This window comes from Ascidia mentula, chromosome 2 (genome assembly GCF_947561715.1).
Source record: "Ascidia mentula chromosome 2, kaAscMent1.1, whole genome shotgun sequence".
In the NCBI taxonomy this organism is placed as follows: domain Eukaryota; kingdom Metazoa; phylum Chordata; class Ascidiacea; order Phlebobranchia; family Ascidiidae; genus Ascidia; species Ascidia mentula.
The window spans coordinates 14,975,159-14,988,346 of NC_138567.1; positions in this window are offsets into that span (position 1 = coordinate 14,975,159).

Below are 13,188 nucleotides of genomic sequence, written 5' to 3' on the forward strand. Positions count from 1 at the left end.
TCACTTAATCATAACATATTCCATGATAATTGCCATCAAAAAGAAATATAAGCAATGTAATGACAAAAACGGCCAATCTAGCAATCCAGGGGTAAACGCTGGAGCAGGTCCAAACGCCGTTAATAAATTATAACTTTTAATAACCGGCGCACATGTGTGTGTACACGTGTGCTTTGATGCGTAACATAATGAAAATTCATGCTTGGATTGCTTTATTTATACTAAACATTCAATATACTATGATGATGATACTATGGTTAAATCCATGTTAAATGCGATTTTGGTGTTTTTAGGGGACTTATAAACCTTTTGAACAAAACGTAAAACTTTTTTTAAAGAAACAAGAAGTTTGGTCTTTTGAAATATGTAGATGATTTTGAATAAATCGCGTCGCATCATTTTTTCGCCTTTTGGGTCAAAATATGAACAAATAATTTCGCGCTTTTGTTGTTTGCAAGCATTGAAAGGCTAAATCGAGTAATATTATCAACAGTAAATCTAAAAAAGAACGTCTTCACTTAAATGACGTAATTGCATGTCTTACATCATCTTTGGGGTTGACGCGATGACGCATTGACAATTTTTCAGCACGTAAGGTGACTTGTAACTCACAGTTAAAAAGTATATTATAGCGCATTATATTTTAAACCATCCCCATATTTGAAAGTACTTGCATTTCACTCAAACCATTACTTAATGTCGCATTCACATTAGAGTTTTACCCCGTTGAAAAATGCCAACATCGTATTCAAGCCAACGTATTTTTCATTTTGCGTAAAGTGTTACTCATGCGCGAAGAAAAGAGTTTCCATTCCATGTTTTAGTATTCTATGTTGTACAGTAACAACAATATATCATATCATGCAGGCCATTGCAGAGGTTTGTTGTGCAATAAAGTAGTAATTGTGACGTTTGACTGGCACCAAACAAGTTAAACGTAACAATGAACCGTATCCTCGCAACCAACTCAAAACAATGGACAAGTAAACGTGTTTTCAAAAATGGAAATTTTGAGAGTGTAGTTATTCAAAGAGGGAAGAGGTTATATTTATTGAGGGGAAGTTTTACCGATATTTTACAAGAAAACAATGGGAAATTGCTTCGGAAGAAAGAGTGCTACAAAAGTAAGACTTACGCTTGTCTGTAACACTGCGTATTAGCTTTGACTTTTTTACCTTTTCGCAGAAACTGCGGCAAGTCTCGAAGGCTGTGCCTCTTGAGTTGGGAGTGACAGGAGAAGCAGCTTACGGGTCAGACGAAGAAGAAGTTTCTCTGGTATAGTTCAAAAGCTGTTTTGAGTTTTGAGTTTAATATAAACCGTATTTTTTTTATTTATATTAACTCTGTTAAGTTAAATACTTGATACAACCAAACTTTATTGTGTATGTTTTTGCAGGCAAAAGTTGCTGGAGTTGAGAAATCGAGGAAAAGGCGCTCCAAATCGGTATGATTATTTTCGACAAAGTTTTGTCAGCATTTAACAACAAAAACTGCCGTTTGCAGAACATCGAAGAAAAGTTGGTTACTGTAAAAGTTGATGTGCACCACAGCTTTGATAGCACAAGTGTCGGTGAAAACGTATGTCTTTTTTCCTTTGGGTATTCGTTTACAATTCTTTTAATTTAATCTATTGTATATTGCTAGATGGAGGAACCAATTGCTGCCGGTGATAATGCGTCCAATCAACTGAAGGCAGCTTGGCCATCAACGGTATAGAGATACTTGTGGATAAACGTAACGGCAAGAAAGTAATATGCAAACGATTTATACAGGATAGTTCTGAAGTCCACGAGGAAAAGGGGAAGCCATACACTGTGTTGGACTTGATGTTTTCCAACGAAGTTGGAGGCCTCTTGAAAACTTTGGACAACGTTTTCGATCGCGTTAGTTTCCGAATTATCTGCCTATGCTCATGCTTTTTGAAATTATTGAATAGAAATATGTTTTATAGAATGCGATTGGAAACTCAATGGTTGGGTTTTACGCTGGAATCGAAAACAGGGGAATGATCATCAATTTGGATGAGCAATTGCTTAGTAAACTGGATGATCTTCCACAGATTCAAATCCTCTAATTATTTGATACAAACGTATCATTTAAGAGGCAAACAGAGCTCCGCTGGCAAAGAACTATTAATTGTTATCGACGCTATGGTCTCTGTACAACAAACATTTGTTGTTACTATATGGCGTATATAATTTCTGTTTTGCATATTTTTATTGTACAATAAAATAATTTTATATATGTAATAAAAGTATATTTATCGCCATAATAATTACCCAAGGTGTATGAACCAACAATGCAGCAACTCATGACTCAGAGTTCTCTGCACAATTTACACTTAGCGCGGAACGGTATATCATAGGCTGTAAGGGCATATTCGACAGAATTGGCGACGTTGACTATTGAGCGCATATATGAACCTTCACAGAGAGGGAAACGATGAGCCATATGGACACGTTGTTTCTTACGAATAATTCATTAATTCGGCACATTCGATTTTCAATATTCGAGGGAGCTAAACACCAAACATTAAAAATCATTGATTTTTTTGGGGGGACAAATCATATTATGTGCCCATCAACCAAAATATTGAGGGGGACAAGTCCCCTGCCGCCCCAAAGATTTCTGCCCATGCCCATTTCTTTCACCCGTCACTAAGTTAAAATATTATTTTTAATGTGCTCAAGAACAGATTCTCTGTCTGCAAGCAACGCGTGCAAGGCTTGATGTTAGTTGCACTTTATGTTTTATCACAAGGAATTTGAGTTTTTCTCCACATCTAGTTCCTTTACCGAACAAATGATCATATACTCATATCATGTCGCCTTGCTTTCTGTAAAATGCTTTCAGTGTTTTTTTACAATGCCATTACTCTCCAACAAAAGTAAAAACAAGAGAAAATCTGCAATTACGGATGTTGATATCCTAGATACAGTCAAAATTAAAATTACATTACAAAAAATGTACAAAAGCCGATTTGCAATAATCAATGCATTTCGACAAAAATTAGTATAAATATGCAACAAACTACTCCAACTTGTGGAGGTTGTTTTGGGGTAGACGCGAAAAGTGTTTAACCGTTTAAGTACGCCTGGCAGCAAAAGTAGCACAATAAACTCAATGTGACTGAGTCCTATTCCGGTGGCACTGAGATGAATTGCAGGGAGTTAAAACTTTATTTAGAGAACGTATCGATAGGTAATGACTGAAATGATCAGTAAAAAGGAACTTATCTATCCGCCTGTTTACGCGGCCCAGCTCTCTTAATTCAAGACTTAGGGGAGCTATAGGACCTCTGCACTGCTTTGAATAACCATTATACACATTCAAACGCACCGCGAGAAAGAAGCCTATTTCACATGGCATTGAGATAACCCAATGGACCGTATCGGGAGTTTGGGAATCGATTAAGACAATTACTAAAGGAGGGTATCCACAACTACCGGATACATGGGTGGAAGAACTCTTAATTCAACGATTTATCGCTGGTTGCTATAAGTTTCATCTACAAAGTACTTTGCTGGTGCAAAACGCTCTAAGAAGCTGTGGACTTGCTGGAGGCCTGTAGCGATAAAGCGCACCTTATCAGCGCCAGGCAGCAACGCTGTGTAACGGTCACTGCGAGCGGGAGTGTGACCTTCGCGGCTAGCGATGTTTTAGCCGGCACACCAGTAATGGCGGATACAATGGTTCGCAAAATTTTTATGGATAATTCCGTCATCCGTACTCTTTCCTTGTTGATTGTTCAATGGCATCTTTGATAACTAAGTGTGGTTGTAATATATGTATAAACTGCCAATATGTTCCACTGGGTTAAATGCAGTAATCGGCACACGCTTACGTACGTTTGGCATTAAATATGTAGAACTTTCCACAAACATGTTAAGACTTGCATGCAAATTTATTGTAATTTATTGCACGGGCATACGGGTTGGACTTTTTGCATGCACATAAACGCCTTGTTAGACTGTGCGAATGGAAAATTGATATTTGGCAGACACACTGTATCGCTTTCGCAAACACCTACAGTTTCTTCCATTCCACCTGTGTCACCTGTTTCAAACGACTTGCCAAATAATTAAAAATTGTCAACAAGTAACAGTGAACATCTTTCTGACAACGAACGGATGCAAGTTGGGCATTTGATGTATTTGTTGGTGAATACGAGACACTGGGACAACCTTCCCGTGTTAAATATTCCGTCGACACTGCGAGACACCAGACCAATTAGACAACAGCTACGTCGAGTCTTGTGACAGAAACGCCGAATCTTAGAGGCTGAAATTGAGATTTCTCCAAGCAGGGGGTGATTGAGCGCTGCAATGACCCGTGAGCTTCTCCCGTTGTTTTAGTACCAAAAAAGGATGGAGCCTATCGTTACTGCAGAAAACTCAATGAAAGGACGCTTTATCCCCTGCCAAACTTTTAGATACTTTAGGAATCGCAAAGTACTTTTCATCATGAAACCGGCAAGTTGACATGGACAAAGCCGACAAAGAAAAACTGCCTTTAACGTCCCAGGAAAAGGTTTATTTCAATTTATAAAGTAATGTGTTTTGACCATAATTGTTCGCCAATTCCACCAAGTTTTTGGGACACATTGTGTCTGATGATGGCTGAGTTGCGACCCAGCAAAAACTAGCCCAGTTAAAGGATGGAAGATCCCCATGTCAGTCAAAGAAGGACGCCAGTTCTTGGGTTTTGCGTCCTATTACCGAAGATTTATACAACACTTCGCAACCATTGCCGAACCGTTTACTTCTTAACACGAGAACGTGGACTTTTCTTGGACTTTCCAATTTCAAGAAGCCTTTGTTGAAGAAATTGCTTGTTTTATCTCTAGTTCCAAGTTATTCCACGCGCACTGACCCCTCTATCTTGGACACCGAAGTCAGTGCAACGGGTTTAGATGGGGTTTTGTTGCAGCGCGTCAACAGCGAAGAACGTGCCGTAGCTTATATAGTAGAGCATATTGAACAATTCTAAACGACACAAGTGCGCCACATATAGAGAATTACTCGCAATTGTCTGTTTTGTAAAACTTTTTCACCGTTTTTGTGGGGTTGTAGGTTTTGTGCTACAAACTGACCATGTTGCGGTGCAATGGCTTTCACATTTTAAGAAACCGGATGACCAGGGAAGAAGCACATGAATGCAGACGGGTTCTTGAGACAGCGCTACTATCGGGAGCAGTGTGTTGATTGCAAATCAGCTGCTTGCTTCTCTGAGGAACATTTGCCGATTTCAAAAAGTACGAAACAGCAAGAAAGTAATTGGCTGGACACTTTGAATATTAATGATATACGCTCGATGCAAAATGCTGTTTCTGAAATATGTGCTATAACCTCCATTAACCATTATCAACTTTCCTTGGAAGTGACTAGCAGTGACACCCTCCAGCTTAAGGAGGGATATTTTTTCCTATTTGCACACCCTGCGATCAGCAGGCCACTTGAATGTTGCAAAAACTACAGCAATTATCTTTTTGTTTTTGCATCGTCTTTGATATTGCCCTATATATTTGCGACTCTTTCCACAAATAAACAGATTGTAACTTTTGGTCCCACAGATCAGACCAGATCTCGGACTTGAAGTTGGGTTGTGATGCAATCCGTCGAAACGTACCGACAAACCATCCGCGACCCTTCATTTCTTGATGTTGGGTTTCGGCGATTTAAATATACTTTGGACCTTCGTTCTACAGGTATTTTCAGTATTTCAAAATGCTTTAAACACGCAAGTTAAATGTGACTACTCACATACATATAATGATATGATGACTCATTATTTAAAAATTTCACTGTCAAATATTTTTATTTTGCTTAGGCAAACTTCTACTTCGGGTTGTGTTTTGAACATCTGCACTTCATGGCCAATTTTTGGCACAATTGACTAATAACAGCCCTGCACATTAAAAAGGTCCCTGCAGTCTGCCAGGGAGACGGACAAAAAAGGACATCTTCAACAAAAGGTGTCTTTCCAAATCATTTTGTAGTGGACCCACGTGCCTGATTCACACATAATGTTAAAATATTACAATGGAGATTGACAGACCAGAAATAATGAAACTTTAGCATATGCTCATAATTAACTTGAAATATTGTTGCATAAAACTAGTAGCCTACTTGAAACTTTATCTTGTCTGTGAAGTATTATGTTATGGTGGTTTTTCTGTAGTCTCCATCCCAGAAGTAATTAAACTTTCACCAACTTTTTATGTTATTTTCATTTCTGGAGTAAATCCTCGAGTTAAAGTGCTATAAAATGTTGAATCAAAGTATGTTATTTTGCTGAAATTTGTTGCCAACATGTTGCATTTCAACAGTAAATAAAGCTTAAAAGTAATGTTGGTGTTCAGAGGACATAGAAAGGAAGTAATTATTAAACCGGGAGCAGACATTCATGGGGAAACCCAATATTTGTATAGTGTGCTTGCTGTTCTCTCTAAGTCCGGTTCTGGAATTCAGCTGACGTACTAATGCGCCTCTTAAACATGTTTGCCAGAGAGAGCAGTGCTAGCTGTGTGCCTATTTCCTGGGTTTGGCTGTAAAGCTATTTGACACAAGGCAAACAAATCGCATTTAGCATAATAGAAAAGTAGTTGGATATGTGTTCAGTAGGTTTTGTTTAAAAAGTCTCTCTAGTAATATCAGTGGGCAACAAATGTTAATTGAGGTTTACAAATTTTGTTAACTAAATCCCTATGCTGCTAAATTGTCGGTGTTACATTAACAAACCTCCATAGGTGCATTTTAGTGAAGTGGCTTATCTGGGCACGCGCATCAAAAGCAAACCAATTGTGTTGTAAATGTGGTCATCCTAATGTAATTTATGGTCAAAAATATATAATCTCAAACCTAACTAACTTTTCACTTATTACATATTCTTAGCAAGATTTGCAAACACTACTAGCTGTCAATTTTGAATATTTTATTTCAGGGGCAACTTATAAATTTAACATTCTTTGACCAATTTTTTTGTTCTTTTGAAAAATATGCAGATACACTCATTAGCCTTTTGCATTAAAATGTGTTTATGTATAAAATAATCAGCTGTAAACTAAAATAAGTTGCAGAGACTTTAATCTTTGCAGTTATAGGATCAGCTAAAACAAATCAGCTAAAATTAAAAACTATGGATTCCCAAAAAATGCAAGAACAGACAGAAGAAAATGTTGGCATGACTGTTAATGAATCTTTCAAGCCAGTTCAGGTTTATATTTACTATTGTAATGTTTAAAGGGTTAGCTTATTCACTTGTGGTTATGTAACTTGTAAATACTTTCAGTTTTGGAAATAAATAAAATAATTATTGTTTTCAAGCAACTTTAAAAATGCTGATGTAATAAATGACTGCCATTTAGTTATGGTTAAAAGCAGTCTATGTAAAAAGAATTGGATGTCAAAGAAATTCTCCTTTGTACTGCATTGTAAAACATCTGTTTTGAAAACTTTTCATATTTAACCATTGTGTGCACTCAAATCTCTAGTTTGAGATTTGAGAACAATCCTGCGATAAATATTGTTCGTATTTAAATAGTTTCCAAAACTGGACGCTGATGATCTTCTATTCGATTCGGACAACGGAAAACATGAAGCTGGAAAAGGGGGCTTTGCAGAAGTTTGGTTTGGACGTCACAGAGTCTGGAATAAAAATGTAGCAGTTAAACTGTACAGAGTTACTGGTGGCCGGCACAACCAACAACTGCTGGTGAAAATGTAAGTTTTTTTGTTGCAATGTTTGTTTCGAAACCTTAAAAACACTTGGATCAACAACTATTTGGAACCACTGAAGCTGGAACAGAGTTACCAGGCTATAACAAGTGCTTAAAGCCAAACTTTCAGAAAAAAGGCACACAAAATTATGAAATATTAGGGGATTGACAATTGAGGAGATATATCAAATAGAGACCCCTTTGATAGTTGATATTTTGATACAATAATACGCCATTTCTCTTTTGTAATCAACCAATGCAAATCCCTGACGAATTTTATGCACACTACTTTCCATGTTCCTTTGGTGAGAAGCTTTGAATTAGTGCATTGCTTTTTCTAATTTAAGTTATTTAGTACAAAATCTACATTTTTTGCATTTTGATATGTTTTGCAAAACTTTTGTTGAGTTAATTGTGTATATATAAGTTTAATGAAAATCACTTACGTAGGGTTAATGAAGAAATGAACCATCTATGGAAAGCCCGGCATGAAAACATTGTGCAAGTGCTTGGTTGGGTAGAATTAGATTTCGCTGTTGGCATAGTGATGGAGTATTGCGAGTTTGGAGACATCAATTGTCTTCTTTTGGACAGAAGAAAAATTCCACTTGGGATTCTTTTGCGAATCAAGTTGTTGTTAAACATTGCAAAGGCACTTGCTTACTGTCACAACTTACCACACAAATGTATGATTCACGGAGATGTCAAACTGGAAAACATCCTTATTACATATTTGTTGATTGCCAAACTGTGTGACTTTGGAAGTGCTGAACTTGCAACTACTAGTGGTTCATTGACAACAGAAAAAAGCAAGAAGGAAAAGCCACAGTATACATGGTGTTATGCTTCGCCTGAGAAATTGGAAAACCCTACAATGGCACCATTGAAGGATATTGATGTGTTTTCATTTGGCATAGTCATTTACATTGTCCTTGCTCGTAAACTGCCTTACCCATTACAACGCACCGAGGAACAGGCAATAATTGATGCTGTCAAAAAAGGATATAGGCCGGATTGTCAAGACATAGATAAATGGAAGAAATCTCTTGACCATCATGATAGAGCAATTGTCGATGAGCTCGACCAAATGATGAAGCAGTGTTGGAATCAAAATCCATCCGCACGACCAACGATGGCTGAAATCAGTGGGAAACTGCAGCACATTCTCGACCAGGAAAGTTCGTCTGTGATCGAACAACAAGTGGAAAATGCTGTGAGAAAGTTGAAGGAATTTTATCCTCCCCCAACCAACTTTAATCCCTGCATGCCTTTAAGTCAGTTGTGGAAAATAAAATATGAACCACAAGGTAAATCTTTATCTAACCTGGCCTTATGAATGTATTGTAAAATTTATTTATAATGCAGACAAGCACCAACAGTCTTCTATGTTAACCGAAGCTACACTTCAATGTTCAGCTGGTAGTAGGCACCAAATTTTATCTACAAAAATGAAAGGTTTGTTTCAATAAACCATTACTATCTGTAGAGTTTACTTGTTTTTTTTATCAGATTATGTGGATTTGATAAGAAGAAAAAAATATAATGATGCTAATGAAACGAGAAATCAACTTTCAACATCCCTTGAAGGCCTAGGGGCAACTGCTCGAGATTTGGAGACAACAGCAGATGTAAATAGGAAGGAGGGAAAGTGTTTGGAATCGATTTTGTTTTACGATGTTGCATCAGAAATCTATGAAAAATATTCAAATGGCAGAGAAATAGTGGAGGGTGTGCAGCGTTGTGTGGCGGGAATAAAAAATTCCAACTTAGGTTTACTGAAAACATGGGGTTTATTCAAAAAACTTGAAAACAAAAGAATAATTCGTGATCATGTAATTCCACTCATGGAAAAAATGAGACTAAAAATGCAAAAAGTGGAAAACGTTGAAACAGAAAGATCATGTTTATGTCAAGTTTCATGTTTGCATAGCATTGAATCGAGTCATGGTTTTGTCAGTGATTATTCGTCTAGTGAAACAACAATTAGATTGGGACTTGAAATGATGAAGAAGCAGTTCAGAGAAAATTTGGCAAAGTATGACGTGTATGGACGTTTGTTGCACGACTACGGGGTTGTTTGCGAGGAAACAAATCGACTGAATGAAAGTTTGGATTTTTATAAAAGAGCAATACAGGCTAAAAGAACCGCAACAGACATAACTGAAGAGGAAAGAAACGGATGGATTAAAGGAAGTGAAAACAACTTACGAAATATTGAATCAATGTTAAGTCAGTGAGATTATTTGTATATTTTAGTTAAAATTACTCAATTATTATTTCACAAAATCACTTTTCAAACTCACTATTTTTGTGCATCAGTGTTCTATATTAGGCAAAAAATATATAAAATTAAATAGCAAGGTTAAAAACACTTTCCAAGTAAAAACAAAGTTTTTGTTGCTAATATTTGTCTATAATATCTTAGGACTCCTAACTTTTTAAGTAATTGCATTTTTATCATTTATACTTTAATAGGCTGCCAAGCATTTGTTTGTCTGTCCACCGATAAGCAAGTACAGGTTACCTTGTTACAAATGGTATGTTTAGGGCTGACCAGCAGCAAAATCCCATCAACTGAAGAGTTATTGTCGAAAATCACCATCAATGCGCAAGCGCCACACACATCAAATCTTGCACAAATTCAAGTGAACAAAAAAGGTATGTCAACAACAAAAAAGTAAACAGTTGAAATGCAAAGTAGCAAAATGAAGAGGCCTATTTCATGGATGTTTAAAGCAAGTTCGTGGTATGTTTCTTACCTGCTTTCCGCCACTATCGGAAAAAGCGTTACGCATTACAGCCAAAGCCAATTCGAAAGCGGTTTCAGCGAACTAACTTAATAGGTTTTTTTTTGTTTCTAAATGTATTAGGGTACTTTGGAGGTGCCCTACAAAAAAAACACAAAGAAACTAGCGCAAACAAAAAAGGATAGTTTGACTTACAAGGTCTCATCAGTGCAGCTTGGTGTAACTATGGATGATCTAGCCGGTCAAACGACCAAGTAAAGACTTCCACTTTGTGGTGACTATACAAGTCTTGCTTCACTATTTAACTGACAAGATTGTTGAAAGTCACACCATAACTGCACTGATGAGACCTAGCTGAAACACTAACCCTGTCTACAGTTCACTACAAAAAAGTATTAATACCACTTAGCAAAACATGTCGTCCTAAAAGCGTGCACATGCGTGGATGAATGCGAAGTACGTTGTTGGTTAAACGTGTACCTGATTTATTCAAGCGGTACAAATTAAGTTCTCGCTGTAACAGGGCACATTTGACCAAATCAGGCCATATGCTTTGGGGGGCTGCGCACATTACCATGAAACCCACAAACAAACAATTCTCTACATTTTGCTTTTTGTACTTAGTCTTTTATTGGTGAAATACAGGCCTCGCATTCTTTTTTTTCTAATCAGGCCTGCATTTCCTCGGACCAGCTCTGAAACACACAACTGTGTTGGTTAATTTGCATAAGAAATAAGTGAACATAGTAGTTTTTGCACCCTTCCTTATTGTTTAAACTTAGAAATCTATGTTATGAAATGTTTGTGTTTGACTTTTTCTGAACTGTAGACTCCTGCTCCTATGAAGGTTTGAGGAATGTTGCAAGCCAGCACGATGAAAGTGACACTGCAGGTGAAATATGCTTGTTGATTACCTTTACATGATGGCTGTCAAAAACAAACATTCATGCCTGTGTTGGTTTAAAATTATGCACCCAGCATTTTAGGTTTGGTATTGCAACTAATGTATACAACCTTATGGGTCCATTTAAATGACATTTAGGCCGTATCTCACAATTAAATCTTGAAAATTGAGCTTTAGAGGTCATTCGCCTTCATGTACCTGGTGACAGTTTCTCTTGTTTGGCAAAAACAATTTTTGGGTCTGATGACTCACGAAGGGGGACTACTATTGCTTAACAGAAAAAAATTGATTGCAGCTGCATTAAGACAGCACATGGGGGGGTTTTGCAAAGGCTTACCGCCAAACTGCCAGTCCTAGGGGGGGTACAAACAGCCCTGGGAGGGGGGCCATAAACAGTTATGAGACATCTAATTCTGAATGTATGTGTAGAGGAGGGTTAGTGACTTAACTTTGTTGCAAATGGAGGGTACTTTCTGTGATTCATTTTTTCACAAAACAAACCTACACTTTTTTTGGCAAAAATAATGGCCAACAGGGGGTCAAAATGCCCCTGGGGGAGCAGTTAAAGTAGTTATCTCGAATATAATTTTGACCAGAATTCCTAGACAAGGGTCGGGACTAACAGAAAATCACAAATTGACCATACTTTCTGTGATTCATTTTTCCACAAAATCCACTTCAATATGTTGGTAGTTTTTCAGCTACATGTTCAACAGCACCCTCTGCCAATTTACTGCCTGACTAATGACCCTGAAAACCATAGTAAAACTGCCCCAAACCCGCTGAAAATCGCCCTGGCAGCAGCCTGTTCATCTGCGCTCATTCAACCAAAACACTGGCACCCATGCATGACCCATTGCATTGTTATACACAATTAACTCTGCTACGCAGGACAGAGTTCGAGAAGGGCATTTCCCAACCAAGAAACTCTTTTCCATAGAAATACAGAGATGCGGCCTTTAGCAGAAAATCTGTTGCCTAAAATCATTGTGCTGGTCAATTTGAACCAACTCAAGGTTTTAGGAAGCTTGCATCCACCTATGATACCAACAGTTCTATTACTATCTTGTAATCAAATGCATTTGCGTTCACCAAAAAGCTCGAGAAATAAATGCCTTGTAAAGCACAATACAAGTAATAAACCAGGCTTAACGCAGAAAACACATCATGTAATTGTTGGTTAGCAACTCCAAATGGACCTAAACTCAAATTTTTTTTATTTCTTTCTAATACAATTTACCGTAAGTTTAATTCATCATCTTGGAAGTCAATGTAAACCTTAAAAACGTTTTTTAGGAGATTTATGCTGGAAATTTAATTATTACTGTTACAGTTGGAAACATCGAGCCCACTTTACTAATAGTAAAGTATGTGGATTTGTTGAGGAAACGAAAATTTTCTGAAGCAAATGTAGCAAGACACCAACTTTCAAGGTCACTTGAAGATCTTGGGGCAACTGCAGAGGATTTGAAAACCACCGGAGATGAAAGGCGTAAAGAGGGAGATTGTATGGAATCGATTTTATTTTACGATCTTTCATCAGAACTTTATCAAAAGTGCCCCAATAGAAGAAAAGTAGTCAAGGGTATCAGGGATTGCATGAAATCTCTGCCACCATCATGCGAAGATTTAATGAAAACATCTGATCTTGTTGAAAAACTTGAAAACAAACGAATAATTGGTGACCATGTGATCTCACTCATGGACAAGATGAGACTCGAAATTCAAAATGCAGAAAACATTAAAGAGGAAGTTTCATGTTTACGTCAAGTTTGGTGTTTGCTCCAGATTGAATGGACTTATGGTTTAATTGGTGATTA